The sequence below is a fragment of the Chiloscyllium plagiosum genome, chromosome 15, assembly GCF_004010195.1.
Source record: "Chiloscyllium plagiosum isolate BGI_BamShark_2017 chromosome 15, ASM401019v2, whole genome shotgun sequence".
NCBI classification, from domain to species: Eukaryota; Metazoa; Chordata; class Chondrichthyes; order Orectolobiformes; family Hemiscylliidae; genus Chiloscyllium; species Chiloscyllium plagiosum.
In genome coordinates, this window is record NC_057724.1 from 30,499,622 (window position 1) to 30,523,819 (window position 24,198).

A 24,198-nucleotide genomic window follows, 5' to 3' on the forward strand; every position below is an offset into this window, starting at 1 on the left:
TTGGTGCTATGGATGGAGCACAAAGAAAATCCTGGGGAATCCAGTTCAATGTCACCAGCTCTCAGGATTCGATGGAGGGATTCCTTTTCTTTCCCACGTCCTTTAGTTCTCTGAGTTTTCTATTCAAGTGAATTCATTCACTTCTTCACAGGAGGCACAGAGGGACTGGCTCACAGGTTATAAAGGCTCTGACTTATTGGTTAAAAGCAGCAGCTAACAGCAACTGGTGGGAGAAAGCACCTGGCTTTAATTAGTTTCAGGTATTTTACTGGGGAAAGATAGACACAACATCTCCCCTTCCAAATGTCCAAGCACTTCTCACTGTATTGTTCACACCCACAAACTCTTCAGCTGTCCTGGAACTAATTGGAGAGCTCACCTCAAGCTGATGATCTTTGATATTCATGATTGGTTTGTGCAGTTATAACCAATCAGTTATTGTTGCCGGCTGAATCTGACTTTGCACACAAACGTCCATGATTGCCATCTCTCCTTCCATCTTTTCCCACTGCTTTTCAAGCAACTGTGTAAATACAACCCACAATGAATTTCAATAACTTGATCTTTAATAGCAATTCCTTTCTCAATTCTTTGTTGTACAACAGTCACTTTCTCTATTCAGTCCACAATGAAAAATAAAAAATGTGGTATTAAAACCTCAGGCAAGTAAATGTCGAAGGCAAGGGGCGGAAGATCCCGCTGATTGAAAGGAGAACCACTGGCATGCTAAGGCTGCCTTTTCTCCTCGAAGCCTCCTCCCTGAGCCTTGGAGCGTGAGGCCTTTGATGATCTACACTCCATCCCGTGCTGTACATGTCTATGACTCTAAGTTGAAATAGTGCATATTTAGAAATATGCACTATTTATAAATAGTGCCTATCTTTATAAATACAATAACATCAAAAGTAAATTTTAAAATATTGAAGAAATAAAATAATGTGTCATTACTATAAATCAATCTTAAAATTGAACTCTCCTAATGAAGTTTTAATTGACCAGGCTCCATCTAGTAGCAAAGATTGGTCAGTGCTGACTAACCCACTTGTACTGACTAACCGGAGATGAAACATGACTTAATATATTGCATGTTTAACTTATATCTATTTAGTTAGTTAACTTTAGGGTTAGTCACTAAATATGTTTTCATAAGTCTGCAGTTTTTTTTAAATACAGAGGTGTATTATGCAAAAGAAAGAAAACAAACAAAACAGGCAGTAAATATGTTGCAATTAAAAAGATTTTAACACAAATATGAAAATAAAAGTTTCACTTGATTCCTAGCACAATTCATGACAGAGATTCAAATCCAAATAAATAAATTCTGTCTCAACTCCTTAAGTTTCTACTTAACTCACTCCTTCCAGTTTCTACTCTTAAACCATGGAGACAATGTTCCTCGGCAAGTCTGATGGCATGAGCTTAGACAAGTCTGATTCACTAAATCTTTTCAATTTTGACAACCTTAGGAGTTCTGTCCCAAATTTTCCTGTCTTGGAAAACTTCACAAATTAGAGAAAAACACAACAGCCGCAGTGATAGGTTTCCTCTGAACTCAACTCAACTCAACTCAGCTCCAACCTCATGACATGGAAGTCAGAGCAGGAACCTTATAACTTCAGGTCACGGCTTGCTCCAACAGGCTTCCATGTTGGAACCAGGCACCAACATCTCTATGGGCACCATCAATGACCAGCCTCTCAAATTCTGAAGTAGTATCACTGGACCAAAACACTAATCCTGCTTTCTCTCCACAGATGCTGCCAGACCTGTTGAGTCTCTGCAGCAACTGCTTTTTTTTTATTATTTACAACATTTGAAGTTCTTTGCTTTACAGTATTACTAAAAACTTGTTTCCAGCATAAAATTTTGAATTTTGGATTATTTTACCTGCTCTAGTTTTCAATGTTGAGAACTTTTCAAAAGCTTTTTGGCCAACATGCAAACTTTGGTCTCTGAAATGAGAATACAGGTTGGCTGTATAGTCTCCAAGCTTTAATTTATAATCTTCAATCAGTTTAAGGGGTCCTGTCACCAAATGTTCATATATCAGTTCAAAAAGACTGAATCCTATGGATTTATTAAGAACATCCAAAATGGTAAACTGTAGCAAAGGAATTGTTTTTATCCCAGTCATTAGAACAATAAGTCCACTTCTCATCGGCTGGATTTGAGGTGGTCTCCATTTCCTTGTCTTTTAAATAATACTTAAGTATTGGCTGTGATTAAATTTCTGAGTGGCAGCTTGCTATAACCTTCTCAACATCAGTCTCATTCTATTTACCTTCACCTTTTTTAAATTTACATTTTCAAAACTTATGCTGAAAAATTAATTTCCAAGTCATTCTTTTGTCAGGTTCCTCCTCTTCCTATCTAATTCTACATATCTCAGATCTAGTTATAGCACAGCAAGAAGAATATGCAATGTGTTCCTTCTGTAGTACCTTTGTTTCTTTCACCTCTACAGATTGTTCCACTACCCTTGATGAAGCTAATATTTTTAAACCAGCCAGGTCATTGTTCAATATAAAACCAAATCCTTTCAATAGGAATTTGTTTCACAACTCTAATGGCAACATTTCCTTTTACCAAATCACCTTTAATCAAATGTGACTTGTTTACAACTTCCATGTACACCTCCAATTAATATCTTTGCCTTCATTATACAGAGATGGACAACTGTTAGACTTCATGAGGCTTCCTAGACTCATAGTGAAGCCCAAAAACAAGGGGGTATCCATTGGGATTACCCGAGTTGGCCAAGGGGAATTATATCATACCAGCAACAGAATGAAAATCTGTAACTATACATGGTTGGCATGAATGTTTTCAAATCCTATTTTCACTGAAGAAAGTTCAGAAGACAAAAATCCGTGACATTTATGAGAACACCTTAGTCATGAGAAACAATAAGCAGTGTAACATTTGAGCTCATTGATGAATCTTTAACTGACATTATTCAGACAGAAACACACCATGGCAAACAGGTTTTTATGGTAAATTTGAATTAAAGTCCGAAGATGGTACACACAAGTTCAAGAGAAAAGTTTCATTTATTTGTTTTCCAAGGAAGAATCATCAGTATCAATGACAGAAATCATGCTAAATAACTAACAATCCACAGAGTAGCATGAGTGAGAAAATGAACATGTTACATTCACAAGCAACTCAACCAAATGGTGCTGCAAGTGGTGATAACGAGTTTATATACTTCAACACAGCAGTTTGAGAATAAATACTTCCTTGCACAGATTGAAGATGGCCTTATAAGGCTTCAGGGAAGCCTCACTGAGCTGGGGTGACCAATGTTCAGTGAGTTAGGACATAGTCAAGGAGAACTAATTGGCACAGATATCCATGATACTTTGAAGAAGAAATTACCTGGATTAAAGATCCAGGATTCTGCCAAAACAAATAACTGATTTCATCAGAGTGGACATCTTCCATGAAGGAAGTTCATATGATTAAATGAACTCAGGATGAAATTAAGAGGTAGTTAGTTGCTTGTTTCAACAGAAAGTAACTCTGCATAAAAAATTCATAAGATTAAGGGTTCTCCAAATAATGTCAAGGACCAATTTTTGGGAGTAGGAGTTATCCCCTCAATGAAGAATCCAAGTTATCCAGTGGACAGAGATTTTAAACACTTTCAGAATAGAATCAACATCAACTGTACTGTAGCCAAAGACACATCAATCTAATGTGAGAGGTAAATAGAGGAAAGATGTTCTGCTGAGCAAACAGGGGTTAAATTGAAAAGCAAAATCAAAGAGGTAGTAATCTCTGGATTACTGCTTAAACCACTAGCTAATATGCACTAGATCAACAACACAAAGCAAAGATTGGTGTGGGAGAAACTGCTTCAAATTCATGTGACATTGGCACCAGGGCTGGGGAAGGACAATGAACATAGAACATTACAGCACAGTACAGGCCCATCGGCCCTCGATGTTGGCCCTCAATGTCAGACCAATCTGAAGCCTATCTAACCTACAATATTCCATGTATGTCCATATGTTTGTCCAATGACAACTTAAATGCACTTAAAGTTGGCAAATCTACCACCGTTGCAGGAAAAGCATTCCATACCCTTACTACTCTCTGAGTAAATAAACTACCTCTGACATCTGTCCTATATCTATCCCCCCTCAATTTAAAGCTATGCCTCCTCATGCTCACTATCACCATACTTGGAAAAAGGCTCTCCCTGTCCACCCTATCTAACCCCCTGATTATCTTATATGTCTCTATTAAGTCACCTCTCAACCTTCTTCTCTCCAACGAAAACAGCCTCAAGTCCCTCAGCCTTTCCTCGTAAGACCTTCCCTCCCTAGGCAACATCCTAATAAACCTCCTCTGCACCCTTTCCAAAGCTTCCACATCCTTCTTATAATGTGGTGACCAGAACTGTACACGATACTCCAAGTGCAGCCATACCAGAGTTTTGTACAGCTTTAGCATAGTCTCTCTGTAACCTACAACATCCTTCCTCACTATCCACAACTCCACCGACCTTAGTGTCGTCTCCAAATTTACGAACCCACCTTTCTACGGACTCATCCAGGTCGTTTATAAAAATGACGAACAGCAGTGGACCCAACACCGACCCTTGCGGTACACCACGAGTAACTGGACTTCAGGATGAACATTTCCCATCAACCACCACCCTCTGTCTTCTTTCAGCAAGCCAATTACTGATCCAAACTGCTCTATCTCCCACAATCCCATTCCTCCGCATTTTCTACAACATATGGGGAACCTTATCGAACACTTTTCTGAAATCCATATACACCACATCAACCGGTTTACTCTCATCTACCTGTTTGGTCAACTTCTCAAAGAACTCAATAAGTTTTGTGAGGCACAACCTACCCTTCACGAAACCGTGCTAAGTATTCCTAATCAAGTTATTCTTTTCTAGATGATTATAAATCCTATCTCTTATAACCTTTCCCAACACTTTACCGACAACTGAAATAAGGCTCACTGGTCTATAGTTACCAGGGTTGTCTCTACTCCCCTTCTTGAACAGGGGAACCACATTTGCTATCCTCCAGTCTTCTGGCACTATTCCTGTAGACAATGACGATTTAAAGATCAATGTTAAAGGCTCTGCAATCTCCTTCCTGGCTTCCCAGAGGATCCTAGGATAAATCACATCCGGCCCAGGGGACTAGGTTTAACATGTGTGGCAGTTTATATAAGCAGCTTGCATTAAAAATTTGTGTCTGATTCTGCTTTAAGTTTTCAGATGGTGGCTCTTTAATTAGTGTTAAGTGGGATTTCTATCATCATCAGAAAGAGGTTCTGCCTCATTGAGCTGCCAGCTAATTGGAGGCCAGTAGCTTTGCACATCAACAACACCAACCACACAGCACTGCCCTTTGATGTGAAGGGCAGTGCTTGTCACTGGCCACCCGGGTGTTTTCCTATCTTCCTGGTGGTGGAAATTGAATAAAGATTAGTGCACTTTGTGTCTTTCACTGTGTCTCACACCTGCACACACACAACATGGGTGCTGGGGATAAAATAAGCACTACCGCACTTAGGTGGTAGTGTGGGGGTTAAAATTTAAAAAGAAAAAAAAAGCAAAAAAAAAAAAATAAACAGCCCCTTCCCGGGTGTCCTTGGAGAAGGAGCACGCGGTGTCGACCAAAACCCTGGAGTTGTTCAGGGAGAGGTGGGCGCCGCAGGGAGTGGAGTGCATCATTTCTCCCTCCAATTCTATTTTGATTTAGTCCCTAAAAAAAAAAATCAACAACACCAACACTTTGTGTCTTTCACTGTGTCTCACACCTGCACACACACACCATGGGTTCTGGGGATAAAATAAGCACTACCGCACTTAGGTGGTAGTGTGGGGGATAAAAAGAAAAAAAAAGAAAGAAAAAAAAATATAACCAGGAGAATTGGTGCACTTTGTGTCTTCCACTGTGTCTCACACCTGCACACATGCACCATGGGTGCTGGGGATAAAATAAGCACTACCGCACTTAGGTGGTAGTGTGGGGGTTAAAGGGGAAAAAATATAAATCAACAACACCAACACTTTGTGTCTTTCACTGTGTCTCACACCTGCACACACACACCATGGGTTCTGGGGATAAAATAAGCACTACCGCACTTAGGTGGTAGTGTGGGGGTTAATATATATTTTTAAAAAAAGAAACAGATGTCTATTTTCAGGAGAGAAAAAAAAAAATTGCTATACCCCCATTTGCCACCGGGCGGTGGGGATCCCCAGTGGATGGCTCTCTATGCGGGAGTCCTCCCCCTTTCTCTCGGGGATCTGGGGTGGAGGGTGCTGCACGCAGCAGTCCCCTGCAACCGCAGTTTGCGGTGGTTCACGGACTCCCAGCCCAACTGCTTGTTCTGTGGCGCTGTGGAGTCCGTGGACCATGTATATATTGGGTGTGGGCGTTTGCACTCCCTTTTTGATTTCCTGAAAAAAAAAATCAACAACACCAACACTTTGTGTCTTTCACTGTGTCTCACACCTGCACACACACACCATGGGTGCTGGGGATAAAATAAGCACTACCGCACTTAGGTAGTAGTGTGGGGGTTAAAATAAAAAAAAAGAAAAAGATAAAAAAAAGAAAGAAAAAAGAAAAAAAAATCAACAACACCAACAGAAACAGTGCCCACTGCTGGTACTGCAGGTGAGACAAAGAGATGGTGGTCACTGATGGACTAAACATTCAAGTACATCTGGAATCTCATGGGGGCCAGGCTAACAGACCCCTGTGAAGGCTGGGGAGAGGATGAGACTTTTTGGTACGACAGAGTTTGAGGATGCGAGTGGGGAGATATAAATATGATAAGTGTCTCTGTTGACACTGCAGGGATTCAGGGCACCTGAGTGTTCACAAACTGTGGGATGGACTTTGTGATTTTGTTCTTCTGGCAGTGAGGACTCATGGCAGAGTCAGGGGAGTGATCTAGACATTTCCTTTTCTTATAGCTGTTTCTTTTATTTCTGTTTCTGTTTTTAATTCTGTCTTATGTCCACTAAGATGATGCTGGAGAATGGTGACTTTGTATACTTTTCACTGTAGTCCTGCACTTGAGTACATGTGATACTAAAATCTAAATCTAAATCTAATCTTCCTTTCAGGCCCACTATTATTTTCCAGCAGCCTAAGGGTTAAGCTTGCCTTTATCACCATTGTTCGATTCAGAGCAGTAGAAGGGTAAAGCCTTTAATGAGACATTAATTCCAATGTAAGAATCTCAACTGGGCTGAGTCTGGTCACCCACCTGACACCTCCAGGTATTTTCACTTGTTTGCAGGAGGTACAGAGGGACTAATTCACAACTTATAAAGTTTCTGACTTGTTGGTGAAAATAACTTTCTTCAGGCTTTGTATATTCTTCCACTGCAGAGAAAAGGACACCACCTCTCCTTTTGGAGGTGTGAAGGCTTCTGGTTATCTCATTCACACCCACAAGCTGTTCAGTTACCTGGGAGCCAACCACATAGTTGTTGGAAGGCAGAAAGCCTTTGGCATCAACAAATTATCTCAACTCCACAGACCAATCAGCTATTTGTTGCCAGGCGAAAGTGAGGACTGCAAATGCTGGAGATTAGAGTCGAGAATGTGGTGCTGGAAAAGCACAGCAGGTCAGGCAGCATCCGAGATGCAGGAAAATTGATGTTTTGGGCAAAAGCCCTTCATCAGGAATGAGGAAAGTGCCAAGCGGGCTAAGATAAAAGGTAGGGAGGAGGGACTTGGGGGAGGAGCGTTGGAAATGCGATAGGTGGAAGGAGGTTAAGGTGAGGGTGATAGGCCGGAGTGGGGGTGGGGGCAGAGAGGTCAGGAAAAAGATTGCAGGTTAGGAAGGTGGTGCTGAGTTCGAGGGTTGGGACTGAGACAAGGTGGGGGGAGAGGAAATGAGGAAACTGGAGAAATCTGAGTTCATCCCTTGTGGTTGGAGGGTTCCTAGGCGGAAGATGAGGTGCTCTTTCTCCAGCCGTCATGTTGCTATGGTCTGGCGATGGAGGAGTCCAAGGACCTGCATGTCCTTAGTGGAGCAGGAGGGGGAGTTGAAGTGTTGAGCCACGGGGTGGTTGGGTTAGTTGGTCTGGGTGTCCCAGAGGTGTTCTCTGAAACGTTCCGCAAGTAGGCGGCCTGTCTCCCCAATATAGAGGAGGCCACATCGGGTGCAGCAAATGATGTGTGTGGAGGTGGAGGTGAATTTGTGGCGGGTATGGAAGAATCCCTTGGGGCCTTGGACGGAAGTAAGGGGGGAGGTGTGGGCGCAAATTTTGCATTTCTTGCGGTCGCAGGGGAAGGTGCCGAGAGGTGAGGTTGGGTTGGTGGGGGATGTGGACCTCAGAAGGGAGTCACGGAGGGAGTGGTCTTTTCAGAACCTGCAACCCCTTGCATCTGCAACCCCTTGTCATAACACTTCAACTAGTCAGATATGCAAATTCTAAACAAACTCTATGAAGGGAGACAGAGCCGAAATTTGAGTTTTACTTTACAAGCAGAAAAACACTAGAAAAATATTGGTAATTAATACTAAGTAGGAACTTCAACGATTCCCATGTTCTCTCCATTTATAAAAGTGAAATACCAGTCTTTATTGTACATGGAGAGGAAACAGTTTTGACTTTATTGTAAGAGGGGAGAAGGTTAATGTTTTATTATTTCAATCATTATAGTCAGAAATGTCTTCTTTTTCACCATAAATGTACAGTTTGCTGTTAGGAATATGTTGAATGACTTTTGGTTTACATAGACATTTTAGAAAGCAGTAACAGAACCATTCAGGATAAGATGGGACATCACAATGAAGTGATATTTTCACTTTGTTGCAACATCAATATTTAACCGGACTGATGCTATGAGAGCACATCTTCCCAAACATCTGCCACCCACATGCCATAAAATCAAACAATAAATAGACAAGTCTGTCCGATACTCTACCCTCAGGCTAACAGCAAACAATTGTTTCCAGCGGCATTTCAGCACTAATCTGTTTTCAGTTTCCTATCGAAACAATGATCAAAGATAGAATATGTTTGGTGAATGTGTAAGAAATAAAAACTGCCTGACAAATACTGTAATCATCATTCACTGTTCTTCGTTTGCTACAGATCTGTTTCCCTCTCAGAGAAATGATAAGTGCACTGCGCTGCCTAACAGTTTTTGCTAAGATGAAAGAGTCCGCCAAAAAACAACCTGCAGCTAACAGCAGGAGGTAAAAAGAAGTTTAAGATCTAAGACAATTTTTGACAATCACAGAAAAATACAGATTTAAGCAAGTTGATGACAATGAGATATAAAGATCTGAATAGCATTTAACTTTTAACCGATTTTATACTGATGCCATGACCAACACTAGATAACTGTATTCTACCGCAATCTATTATACCTTGTTATTTTCCACTAACTCTCAATGAAGAGACATAAGCAACACAATTAAAATTGTGTATATTCCTTCCACCTGCAACTACAAATACTGGTTTAAAATCATGGTTTGAAAAATACACCTTTTGTCACACAGCGTAGTGAACTGGCATACCTAAGCATCACATGGTAGGCAGTGGTGTGGGTTTGATTTGACTGCTCATATAATATACAGAGAATGGCAGTGTGAGATCTTCAGATCCAGTTTTGAGTCATCTGCTCATACAGCACATTCAGTAATGGGAAAGAGTTGAAAATTTAAAAACCTTACAGACAAAACCCCTCATGACAATCCTCATCAAGGAAGAATATTCCAGTAAATGGTAAAAGCATTTCAGACCTGGCAAGAATGTGCTGCAACAGAGATTTAACAACTCTCTGAAAGAGAATTAGTAACTCCAAAGCAGATACAGGCTACATAAGGCTATCATCTGTGGGAACATCCCCAACTCAGAACTCAGTGGCAAATGATCAGACATACGTACTTCAATGTGTAAAGTTTAAAATCCCTGGCTGGCAGGAGTAACTTTAAAATAATGCAGTAATCCAACTCCTAAGAAGCAACAATTTTTCTTAAAATTATTGTTCCATTCAAATGTTGCTGCGATCAGGCACCATGAGACATGACTACAAAAATTGACGTGAAGAGCCAGGAAGAAATATTCATCTGAGATCACAGATCTGCGAACACTGCGAAGCAGATAATTAAATATGTAACATTGGGCAGATTAACAGCCTCAGCAGAGCTGATCTAACAGGGACAAAGAGTTTGAGGGTTTTGTTCAAGTTGCAGAAAAGGCAGAAAATCTTTTGTAAGAGTCATGATAAAAACAGCAATTATTCTTAGACTATGAAGAACAGGTATCATTCAATTAAAGGAAGGATCATTTATTAATGCTATGAACAGTAGAATTTCTATAGCAAAACAGCAATAATAATTTTAAATGTGAGGGGTAAATCCACCATTTTACCTGCAAAACATAGAAAACCTCCAATACAGCAATAAACATCAGCAGAATCGCTATTACTATGAAAATATACAATCACATTGTTACATTTCACTTTAGAATTACAAGAAATCCGTAATAGTATTATCAAGAACAATTAATTCTAGAAGTGGGCTAAAAAGAGCACAAAAGTGGACATCTTGAAGAAAATATTTTTTGAGATACAAAATGACTTCAAATAAGATGTTAAGTCAGAAGTTGAACAAGCAAATATGCTCTGTACACATATTGGAAGAACATATGATGATGATATTAATGGCTCAGCAAGGAATAAAGTACGTTTTTGATAAGGCACTAAAAACCTTTACCAGTAATCAATAAAATTCTTGAAACAGCTAGATGTAATAGAAAAAAAATTCCAGAGCAGCTGTGGATGATTTAATTAATGATCTCTAAATATTATTGGACAAATGTAATTGTGTGCTTTCAAGTCAGAATTCTTTAGGGACAGAATTGTTATATGAATGTCTGATGTTTTTTTTGTCAGATTTACAATGTTCCAAAGAAGACCTCACTCTAGAGGAAGCCATTCAAAGAGTGAGTGAAGTATAAGTCTGGATGGATCACAGATCAATCCAGGAAACGAAGATCAAGTTTAGTACAGGAAATCAGCAGAGCTATTCAATTCTTAAGGGACAAAACAGCAAAAAATATATCTGCATGCAATATGTAACAATTAGAACAGGCATCCGACACTAACTGATGAAGGGCATTTGCCCGAAACATCAATTTTCCTGCTCCTCAGATGCTGCCTGACCTGCTGTGCTTATCCAGCACCACTCTAATCTAGACTCTGATCTCCAGCATCTGCAGTCCTCACTTTTGCTTATCAGACACTAACAGTTCACGCCATCATTATAGAGCAAAGAAACCTCATAGGCACAGACTGTGCCCAGTTAGTAAGTGTAAATGCTTCATCAGTCACACAGTAGGTCATTTTTAATGTGAAGAAGTGATACAAATGTTTAAAATAGCTACAGGCGACTCTCGGTGTGGAGTTTGCACATTCTCCCCGTGTCTGCGTGGTTTCCTCCAGGTGCCCCGGTTTCCTCCCACAATCCAAAAATGTGCAGGTTAGGTGCACATGTGCCATGTTAAATTGCACGTAGTGTTAGGGGAATGGGTCTGGATGGGTTGTGCTTTGCTGGGTCGGTGTGGACTTGTTGGGCCGAAGGGCCTGTTTCCACACTGTAAGTAATCTAATCTATGACAAAAATAATCAATAGAATATAGGTGATCCAGTCCTTACATTTCAGCAAGCTGCTATATATCTACTTTGCAACAAGCTGTTATATATGTCAATAGTCATCTCCCAAATTTCAAGTTTGACACCACGACAAGTGTCATTATATTATCAGATAACGAATCATGGTTTAAAGAAAAAGCTTACAAGTGGCAACTGCGTAACTACATTATCCAAGAGGAACACCACTTCAGATTACAAACAATACCATAAGGAATCACCGAATATTAGAAAACCTCTATATACTTCACAATCAATAATTCTCATTGTTGAGTAGGAATTTAATCCTTGATGCTAATCTTCTTGAAAAGACAAGGAGTTAAACTAGTTAAGGAACTATCTATCAAGAAATTTCTGATGAAAGGGCAGCCAGTGGAAGATTTCATAGTTTCCTGGACTCATGGCAGAACCTAAACAAAATCCATTGAGCTTATTTATGCTGACTTGAGAAATTTATTCCACAGTCTCAACAAAATGGGAACCTGTGATTGTCTTAGATTAGCACAAATGCCTCCACTGCCATTAACATTGAACAGTGCTCAGACTGGGGGCCATGATTACACTAGTAATCCAGAGGCCCAGGCTAATGCCCTGGAGACCTGAGTTCAAAACAACAATAGCAGCTCGTGGAACTAAATTTGATTGATAAGTGAGCATGTCTCTCAGTTCAAGGACAATTGGGATAAGGGGAACAAATGCTGAATTTGCCAGGAGTATCTAGAGTCCATGAAGAAATAAAGTAAGAAAATGAATAAAGAACTGCAATAGCCAGCAATGTTTGTAAGGAAAATGTAGCAATGAGATAGCCAATGAACAGCATCCCCAAATTGCTGAATCTATAGCTGATGTAACTCAGAATGCAACACAGCTTGATGAACAAATAGTTAAATAGATTCAAGTCAGACGTTAGATGCTGAGGTGACTTGGAAGAGTTCGAGCAGCATATTTGACTTCCTCACCTTCCGAGGAAGAATCCTCAGCAATTATGACAGAAATGTTTGCACTGGAATTTTAAAAAGAGGCAATTTGAATGATATTTCATATATATAATATATATATGGTTTCAAAGTGTACACGTTGAGGACGTTTCCTCTTGTGAGACAATCTAGAACCAGGGGTCACTGTTCAAAAATAGGAGGTCACCCATTTCAGTCAGATATGAGCCTTTTTTTCAGAGGATCATAAGACTTTGGTGTTCTTCTTCAAAGGCAGTGGAAACAGAGGTTTTGAATGTTTTTTAAAGTCAGAGATGAATAGCTTCTTGGTTTGTAAGGGGAAGAAAGGTTGTTAGGAGTTGAAGGAAAGAGAAGTTGAGATTATAATCAGATCAGCCTCAATCTTATAAAGAGGGAGAAGAGGTTGAAGGTACTAAATGGCCTACTCACGCTCCTAACTGGTGTGCTTTTATTTTTGTCTCAATGTATGTTTATATGCCCATCCTGAAACAGTCTTCTAACTGAGGAAATGAACATGTTCTTTTCACCATTAATGGAATTGCTGGGGGCAAATGAAAGACTACAAATCAATCAACATGTTGAAGTAAAAATTATACCTGCTTCAGCACAATCCTGCAGGTAGACTGAGAATAAAAAGCTGCTGGCACGTATTGACGATATGATGCAAACGACATAGAAATCACCACTGAGGAGAGACACCTCAGAACATGCTGGCACCTTCCATTGGAATGCTGCTGAGAGGGCACTTTGCACACAGGAACAAGCAGCCAATTCATGAACTGGATTAAGCTGCATATCAGGATTGCTCGCTTATCGTTCCCTCAGAAACTTATGTTTCAATATGACCACTTTTCATTCTTCTGACCCTAATGGGTAAAGGCCCAAAAGGTTCAACATTTCCTCTAAGATAATTCCTTTATCTCAGGAATGAGTCAAATAAACCTTTCCTGAACTCCTTTTAACACAATTATATGCTTCTTTTAGTATAAGGAGACCAAAATTGTGCACAATACCCCAGATATAGACTACCCAACACAACTTACAACTGCAGTAAAACTTCCCTATTTTTATATTCCTTGTAATAAATATCAATTTTCAATTTGCCCTCCTTTTCACTTGTTGTACCTGCCTGCTAATCTTTTATGATTCATGTACAAGGATACTAGATTCCATTGTATCACTGTTTCCTACAATCTCCTTCCATTTAAATAGTACTGTTCTTTTAATCTTCCTGCCACTATTGGCAAATTCATATTTACCCATATTGTACTAATTTTTTTACCTATTTGAAAAGCAATGTATATGCCATTGCAGACTCTCCACCTCCTCCTTACACTTTCTTTCCTATCTATTTGGTGTCATCAGCAAATTTAGCTATCACATACTCTATCGATTACAAATAGTTGAGGCCCGAGCACTGGTCACTGTGGGACTGTACAGTGCACCATGGCACTAGTTGCAGCTTGTTAAAGCAAAAAATAACCATTTATCATGACTCTCTGTACCTGCTAGCTAACCAATCATTTAATAGTGTTAACTTGCAAACCCTTATACCTTGTACTTTTATCTTGTGTTGTAACCTTTGATATAGCCCTTTCTAAAGCCTTTTGGATATCTATGTACACCACATCTACAGGTCCTTCTTTAGCAAAATCACTTGTTACTTCTTCAAACCAAATCTAATAACTCACTTCCTGACTCCACAAAGTCTACCCACCACCAACGAGGCATAGGGATGTGATGGAATTCTCCCCACTCACCTGAATTAGTGCAGCTCCAACGATACTCAAGAAGCTTGACACCATCCAGAACAAAACAGCCCATCTGATTTACACTGCATCCACAAATATTCACTCCCTCCACCATTGATGCTCGGAAGCAGTATATACCACCTACAAGATGCACTGTAGAAATTAATTAAGGATCTTTAGAAAATACCTTCAAAACCCATTAGAAAATAACTTTAAAATCCATCTAGAAGAACAAGAGCAGTAGATACATGGAAACATCAACATTCACAAGTTCCCCTCCAAGCCACTTACCAACCTAGCTTGGAAATATATTGGTGTTCCTTCAATGTTTCTGAGCCAAACTTCTGAAACTGTGGGTTTTCTCACAACAAATAGACAGCAGCAGTTCAAGAAGGCAGCACACCATCACCTTCTCAAGGGCAAGCAGGAATGGCTAATACATGCTGTTCACATGATGTGAATTAATAAAAATAGTTACATACAACTTCCTTTCACAGAGCCGCATTGTCATTACCTGCTCATTTTATGATTTTCAAAGTACCATACTAGAATCTTCTTCATACTGCATTCTAGCAAGTTCTCTTTAACAATTGCTGCCTTTTCTACTTTTGCTCGTCTTACTTTGCTCAACTCAGTGCTACAGGTGAACTACATACAATCTACTGAGTGAAATTAAAGTGTGCAATGGCCAACTTTAAATAATGCCTCAAGTCATAGAATTTAATTTCTCCAGCAGCATCAGTCCTTTGTGAAGCCTGACAAAACGTCTGCACTTTTTTCACCTCTAAGGTAGTGAACTGTACTCTTAAGGTACCAGTTGGTATGCACAAGATAAATGACTCGATATAACCAAACTTCCCCATTGTAAAGAATTGCTATTCCATTTCCAAATTGTCCACATTTTACTGTTGAGTCAATATTAAATTCAATAGAAAACTAATTACTTTTGCAAGTTATTTCATTTTTCATAAATAAAAATGCTTTACTGGCAGCATTCCTTGTGTTTCATGTAACAGTTCTCCTAAGCAACTCTGTGAGCTGTTAGCCTAATACAAACCTAAATGCTAACTTGAATCTTAACTTATAAATCAAACCCTACAGTTTATCTGTTACAATCTGGGCTAATCCCTCATCTGTCAATTCTATTACTGTATTGAAACCTGAATCGTAATCTCACAGCATGTATAAACACACAAAATAAGTGATAGAAAAAGATTGAGAGAAGATAGCTATTCAGAAAAAGAAGCATATTGGACTTCAAATGTTAATTCTGTTTTTCTGTCCACTGATGTTGCCAGACTTGCTGAGGTTCTCCAGAACTTTGTTGTTATTTCAGATCTCCAGCGTGTAGTGTACTTTGCTTTTATTTCAAGGAAACATCTACATTGAATGTATTGAAATCTAGCACAAAGGAAGACTTGTGCCCAGTGCCAGTTAGAAGGATGAGGACAGCAGCCATTTGGGTACACCACCACCTGCAAGTTCTTCTCCAAGCTATACACAATCCTGACTAGAAAACTATACAACTTTTCCTTCACTGTCATTGGATCAAAATCCTGGAGCTATCTGCCTAATATCACGAAGGTGCACCTACTGTCCCCTTCCTCCTTCTATCACCCACCACTAGATTACAGTAGTTCAAGAAAGCAGCTCACCACCATATTATCAAGGGCAATTAGTGATGGACAGTAAATGGTGACTATCCTGAGATGCTCAGATCATATGAGGGAAACATTTAAAATTATTTGGCCCATCCTACCCATTCCAGACTTGGTGTAGTCCATGTGCCATTGACATAACTTTAGGAGAGACAGAATGAAATTTCTACATTTTTGCTGCTTATTTTTGCAAAATAGTGGATTCATAATGAAACCACACAATGAGGAAAGGGTTAAATTGTCATTGCAAAAGAAATTGCACAGATTTATCTCCTTGTTGCAATGGGGGAGTGATAAACTTGACCTTTTTAAACCTGTTGTCTTGGCTTCAGTTCTTAGATGAGGTTGGATTGCTAAGCTACAATTCCAACAGTCCAGTACTTAAGCATACTCACCTTCAAGCCTCAGCTGCAGCTCAAATAATTATATAGTGATTAGGTTTCTTCTCCCTGCAGAGGTTGAGGGCATCCAAGTTGGGATTTAAAGCTATGGTTCATTATATAGTAGTCCCAGTAGGAGTTGGCTTATTATTTATAACCTTAGCATACACATTACCAGATATCTAAGAGGAGAGGCCAATTCTGAATTTATATCTTAATAAGCATTTCTACCTTCCTGGACAACGATTCCAAATCTAGATTTTAAAAGAAGTTGATAAGTTAGAAATATGAATCTATGGGACTTTGTGTCATAGCATCACCGTTCTCAATGTGGAGATGAAGAATGAGTCCTTAAATTTTATGACCATCCTTTAAAATTTGTTTATAACAACGTGGGAGCTCATTAGTTGGATTTTAGTTTATTTTCTGTAACTGACTTGAGCAGGGTTAGAGTCATGACTTGAAATGATGCCTTAGCCTATTATTTAGATATTTTCTGTGCAATTTTCAATCCCAGTCTACCAATGTAAACAATTAGAGATATATTTGCACTGAAGATTGCTGGAGATCAAACTGCTAAGATTTATTATTTCAATGTCATTATACCAAATATTTTTGTCTCACAGTCAGACAAATATTATAAAAATAAGCTCTTTTTCCAAAGACGGCCATCAATCACAATGTATCTGTTGTGGGTACTACCATCAGCTTGAATTCTGTTCTCCAGGAAGAAGATGTGTTGTCTATGAGATGATAACTATACAAGAATTTCAATGGAAATCTATGTTTTTAATGTTCTTGGGGAGTTTGGTCAGGAGATAGGTTAATATGGCTTTTTAATTAGCCCCCATAGACACAAAACAGACTGATTCTACCTGTCTTGTGTTCTTTCAAGGCTTATATCATTTACCCTGACCTCCACAATCCTCCAACCTCTAGGGAATATTTTGCATTCTACTGAACTCTTTGTTTTAATTTTACTTACCTTTTGCTTTGATATTTTAGCTTAGAAATTGTTATAGGTGATATTAGCTGCAATAAACCAAGTGTACTCATTTGCATTCCTCTGCCTATTATTTTGTAATGGTGTCTGCACTAAAATAATGAATGGAAGAAAATCAGATGAATGTGTAAAGTGTAACAATACTAACAGTAATTTCTAAAATTTGTTATTATTTTCTGAACAGAGGAATACTCCCGAGTTTATGTAAGTGATGGCTCCTGTGCAGATATAAGAAAGACATCAAATTAAGATGACCATAGGATTAGTTATTACATTTTGCAACACATAAAAAACGTTCTCTTGAAATTGCCGTCTCAAACTTCATCTGAAAATAGGAATGATTCAAAGATACTGCATAAGACTGGAAAATATCCTTTTCAGGTGATATGCTCTCCAGCTAAAACAGTTCCACATGGTTCAATATAACCTGCTACACAGCTTGGTTCATGTCAAGTGCACAAATTATATAACATTTTGCAATCATACTATGCAACTGGCCAGTTATCAAACAACCAGACTGAACTGTCAGTCTAGAGACTGCCCTGATTCAAGTCCTGCCATCTCCTTAGTGCAGCAATGTATGCCATCAGTTATAACCCTTTACATTTTTCTAACAACCTTATAGAATTTTTGGCACAATGACTAAGTTGACTCCAATTCTGCATTTACACATTCAATGATGCTGAGCTTTACTTCCCTATGGAATTCAAGTAAAAGAGCACACAAAAGATTACCTCTCCCACAAAGCAGTTCTTGAAAGAAACCAGTCTCCAATGCTTAGTTAAAGCATTTATATCCCATATGGTAATCCAAGATATGACTCGAATAACATAGGATATAGGTATAGGGGTAGTCCATTTAGCTTCCCCACCACCACAAGATCATTGCTGATGTTACCCAGTCCTTAACCTTTCTTTCATGCCGTTTCATCATAGCCCTTAACCCTACTTTAAAAATCCATTCAACTTCTCTTTAAATACTTTCAGTGAGCTAGCCTCCATTTCTTTCTGGGACAGAGAATTCCAGACATTCACTACCGTCTGGGAGAAGAAATTCTTCACATCAGTTTTAAATGAATATCCCCTTATTCTGTAATTATGTCCCTGGTTCAAGATTTCCCCATTAGTGGAAACATCTTCTCACCATCTACCCTGTGAAGCCTCATCAGACTCTGCATGAAAACTGGCATGAGGACACTTTACCTGAATGCTCATAGCATTCGTAACAAGGTCAAAAGGTTAATGGCACAAATCATTGTGAATGAGTATGATTCAGTAGCCATTACAGAGACATGGTCAGAGGATGGTCACAACTGGGAGTTAAGTATCCAGGGGTGTCAGAGTATTCGGACAGACAGGAAGGTAAGGGAGTTGGTGCAGCTCTGATATTCAAGGACAACATCAGGGCTGTGCTGAGAGATGATATAGGTTCTATGGAGAATAAGGTTGAATCCATTTGGACAGAAATTCTAAGAAGAAAATGTCACTGATTGGCATAGTCTACGGGCTAACAAATAATACCATCACATTGGTGTGGGTAATAAACAAAGCGATAGCTAATGCCTGTACAAATGGTATGGCAATTATCATGGGGAATTTTAATCTACATGTTGATTGTTCGAACCAGCTCAGCCAGGGTAGCCTTGAGGAGGAGCTTGTTGTATCCACGATAGCTTTCTTGAACAGTATGTAATGGAACTGATAAGGGAGCAAGCTATCCTAGATCTGTTCCTGTGTAATGAGACAGGAGTAATTAATGATCTCATTGTTAGGGATCCTCTTGGAAGGAGCGATCACAGTATGGTTGAATTTAGAATATTGATGGAGTGTGTGAAGATAAAACCCAATACCAGGGTGCTGTGATTAAACAAGGGAGACTACAATAGGATGAGGGAGGACTTGGCTAAAGTAGACTGGAAACAAGGATTTTATGGTGGAAGAGCTGATGAGCAGTAGAGGACTTCCAAAGTAATTTTTCAAAGTGCTCAGCAAAAGTATATTCCAATGAAAAGGAAGACTGTAAGAAAAGGGGTAATCTGCTATGTGTGTCTAAGGAAATATGGGAGGCTATCAAATTGATAGAGTAGGCATACAAAGTGGCCAAGATCAGCAGGAAACCAGAAGGTTGAGAAAACTTTAAAGGTCAACAGAAAGCCACAAAACGAGATATAAAGAAAAGTAAGATAGAACATGATAAGAAAAACTAGCACAGAATATAAAGACAGATAGCAAAAGTTTCTATAAATATATAAAATGAGAAAGAGTGCCTAAAGTAAATGTTAGAGGATGAGAAGGGGCATTTATTTATAGGATATGGTGAAATAGCTGAGGCATTGAACAGATTTTTTATATTGGTCTTTACAGTGGAGGACACTAATAACATGTCAGTAATTGACAAAGAGACGAAGGTAGGTGAGGACCTGGAAACAATCATTATCACGAAAGAGGTAGTTTTGGGCAAGCTAATGGACCTAATGATAGAAAAGTCTCCTGGCCCTAATAGAATGCATCCCAGAGTACTAAAAGAGATGCCAGAAGAAATAGCAAGTGCACTTGTAGTAATTTTCCAAAATTCGATGGACTCTGGGACAGTCACAGCTGATTGGAAAACAGCAAATATAATGCCACTGTTTAAAAAAACGGAGGTAGACAAAAGATGGGGAATTATAGACCAATTAGCTTAACTTCTGTAGCGGGGAAGATGCTTGAGTGTATTATCAAGGAAGAAAGAGCAAAGCATCTCGATAGAAATTGTACAATTGGGCAGATGTAGCATGGGTTCATGAAGGGCAGGTCATGCTTGACAAATCTTTTTGAATTCTATGAAGTTATTACGAGCAAGGTGGAAACCGGTACCCAGCAGATATGGTGTACCTAGATTTCCAAAAGGCCTTCGACAAGGTGCCGCACAAGAGGCTGCTGTTTAAGATAAAGATGCACAGAATTATGGGTAAAGTATTAGCACAGATAGAGGATTGGTTGATTAACAGGAAGCAAAGAGTGGGGATAAATGAGTGCTATTCTGGCTGGCAATCAGTAACTAGTGGTGTGCCTCAGGGATCAGTGTTGGGACCACAATTATTCACAATTTATACAGATGATTTGGAGTTGGGGACCACATGTCATGTGTCAAAGTTTGCAGATGACACTAAGATGAGTGGCAGAGCAAAGTGTGCAGAGGACTGTGAAACAGCAGAAGAACATAAATACTTAAGAGATACTAAGGAGAAAGGTCTAGCAGATGGAATACAATGTTAATAATTGTGAAGTCATCCATTTTGGTAGGAGTAACATTGAAAAGGACGATTACTTGCATGCTGCTGTGCACAGGGACCTGGATGTCCTTGTGCATGAATCACAGAGGATTGGTCTGCAGGTACAACAAGTAATTAGGAAGGCAAATAGAATTTTGTCCTTCATTGCTAAAGAGATTGAGTTTAAAAGTAGGGAGGTTATGTTGCAGCTGTATAAGATGCTGGTGAAGTCACACCTGGAGTATAGTTTTGGTCTCCTTACTTGAGAAAGGATGTACTAGCACTGGAGAAGGTGCAGAGGAGTTTCACTGGGTTGATTCTGGAGTTGAGGGAGATGCCTTATGAGGAGAGATTGAGGAGATTAGGATTATATTCATTGGAATTTAGAAGAGGGAGTGAATCTTATAGAAACATATAAAATTATGAAGGAATTAGATAAGATAGACATAGAGGGGATGTTTCCACTGGCAGGTGAAACTAGGACAAGCAGGCATAGCCTCAAAATTAGGGAGAGCAGATTTAGGATTGAATTGAGAAGGAACTTCTTCACCCAGAGAGTTGTAAATCCACGGAATTCCCTGCCCAGTGAAGTAGTTGATGCTACTTCAATAAACATTTTTAAAGCTAAGCTGGATTTTTTTGAACAAAAAAGGAATTAAGGGAAATAGTGGGAGGGTGGGAAAGTGGAGTTTGGTCCACGAAAAGATCAGCCATGATCTTCTTGAATGATGGAGCAGACTCGAAGGGCCAGATGGCCTACTCCTGCTCCTAGTTCTTATATGTTCTTATACATCTCCTCATTCTTTTAAACTTCAGTGCATAAAGGCCTATCTGTTTAGCCATTCTTTATAAGTCAACCCATTCATCCCAGGAATCAGCCTAGTGAATCTCTTTTGAACAGTTTCCAACACAGTAAATAGCATAAAGAACGACTTAAAACTGTGTCTGCATTCACCTCAGTATAGTTGCATCTAAAATTCAAGTCGAACAATTCAAAGATTTTCAAAGGGTACATAAATAGTGAAAGGTTAGTGCTTCAGTTATTGGTGAGTTGGTCATAAGGGAGTTAACTTTCAAATTTGCAAGAAAAGCATAAAAAGGCAAAATCAGAAAGAACTGTTTCATGTAAAATACTAATGGAATTTGAAACCCTCGAACTTTCACCTCTAGCATTCTGAAAATTGGGGTTCTTGAGATAGATTATTAGATGTTTATGCAGCAAAGGAACATGGAGCACTAAGGGGACAAACTGAATGGTGATACCGCTCACCGCTCAGCCATGACCTGATTAAACTGCACTATAGGTTTTTACTGAGCATTATGAAATATTTCTTAAATGGCTTTCGGCGCCCATGCACTGACTTTCCTCTTCATTTATTTTTCCAGGCCAATTTAAACAACACTTCCTTCATACTTCTGTAATTGTCCTGTGTAACTTGAGGACATCAATTTGAGACCCAAGTTGCTCCCCTTCAAGCTAAATTTGAAATCTTACCATGTTGTGATTACAGGCTAGAGAATTTTTAACTACAAGATCTCTTAATAAGATCCTACCTAATTACACATTACTAGATTAGTCTGTTCCTTGATAGATTGTGTAATGTACTGCTCTAAGAAAAACGTTACTCTTCCCATGTGATTTGTCCAGTCAATATACAAATTAAAATCTTCTATAACAATTATAACGCTATTCTTACAAGTTTCCACTATTTCCTGACTGTTACAACATAGGATAAAACCTTCTGCTTAATTTAAACCAGCAACACAGAAAGGATACATCCCATGCAGTAATCTGTGAAAATTCAAGAGGCCAAGAACTATTTAAAGTAAAAATTAACAACTTTATTTCTTAAAGTATAACAGAGAATAATTAAATAATAACTATTTAAACGTCCTTTCTCTAACCTATCTTATACTTTACCCTCTACAATACTGGTCCGATAAAAATCCCAATTAAGATTTACAAATCAAAACTTCTTATCTCAAAACCAGGTTCTTCTCTGTATTCCTGTCTTCTTTCCTTCTTCTTGGGGATTCTGCTTCACAGGTAGTGGTTAATAAAGTTCTCCTCCCAACTGTTCAATTTTTCCTGGTCTTATACCCCCAAAGCATCAGATTGTGTCATTGGCTTTTAAGATTGTCAATGTACTCAATTCAAACTGGATTGGAGTTTTTTTGGGGGTGTAATTTAAACTGATTGGCCTAGTTCAGATCTGATTTTGTCTCCAGGAAACCAGCTACACTAACTGCTGGACCAAAAGGTTACATTATATCTTTTTTCAGAACACTTGGTGCTGTCAGGGGTTACATTATATCTTTTTTCAGAACACTTGGTGCTGTCAGGGGTTACATTATATTTTTTTTCAGAAAACTTGGTGCTGTCAGGTAGTTCTGTCACTTTTAACTCTCTTAAAGCTACAGTACATCCATATTTTCATAACACCTCCCCTTAAGAAGAAAATGAAGTGTCATAATGAAAAGATGGGTTAATTTTTTTCTTCTATTTTTAAGCACATTACCCTATCATACAGATAACTTTAATATAAGTTCACCTTAACTTATTTAATATATGCGATACCTATGTGTTCGCATATATTAAATAAATACAAAAGTCATCTAAACTTTATCAGTTAAATCCATGATAATGCACCTGCGATTACATTCTTAAGGCCCACAACATGTATGATTTTTAAGTTAAAGTCTGTAACATAAGACTCCAATGAAATAGTCTCATACCCTTGTCCTTAAAGTGTTCTAAGAATGTAAGCGGATTGTGATCCATATTTACAATCATCTCTGATGCATTGTTCATGACATACACATTAAAATGTTGTAAGGCCAGTACCAAACTCAATAAATCTTTTTAGATTATGGAGTATTTCCTCTGGTGGATGTTGATCATCTTCGAAAAGTAACCAACTGGCAGTTCAATCCCATCCTCATCTTCCTGTAGGAGTACAGCTTCAACTCTAATGTCACTAACATCAATGGTGATTTTAAAAGGTTTTGCAACGTTTGGTGTAGCTAAAACTGGTTTGGTGGTTAATATTGATTTCAAATGGTCGAAAGCCTCCTGGCATTGTTCTGTCCACCGAAACTTTGTGTTCTTCTTCAGCAAATCGGTTAATGGTGCCACTACACTGCTGAAGTTTGGAACAAACTTCCGATAGAATCCGCTAAGTCCTAAGAATTTAAACACCTCTTCCTTCGAGGTTGGTCGTGGAAATTCCTCAATGGCCTTCATCTTTGCATTCCGTGGGATCAACCTTCCATGAACAATGTTATGTCCCAAGAATGTCATCTCTGCTTTGGCAAATTCTGTTTATTTAAGTTTATCACCAGTTTTACTTCTTGTAGTTATTCAAAGAGCTCTGCCAGTTGTACCATGTGTTCTTTCCAGGACTTGCTAAAGATCACTACATCGTCCAAATAGACTGCACAGTTGGTTAACCCAGCCACAACTCTGTTCATGTGGCTTTGGAATGTGGCGGGTGCATTCTTCATTCCAAAGGGCATCACTTTCAACTGATATAG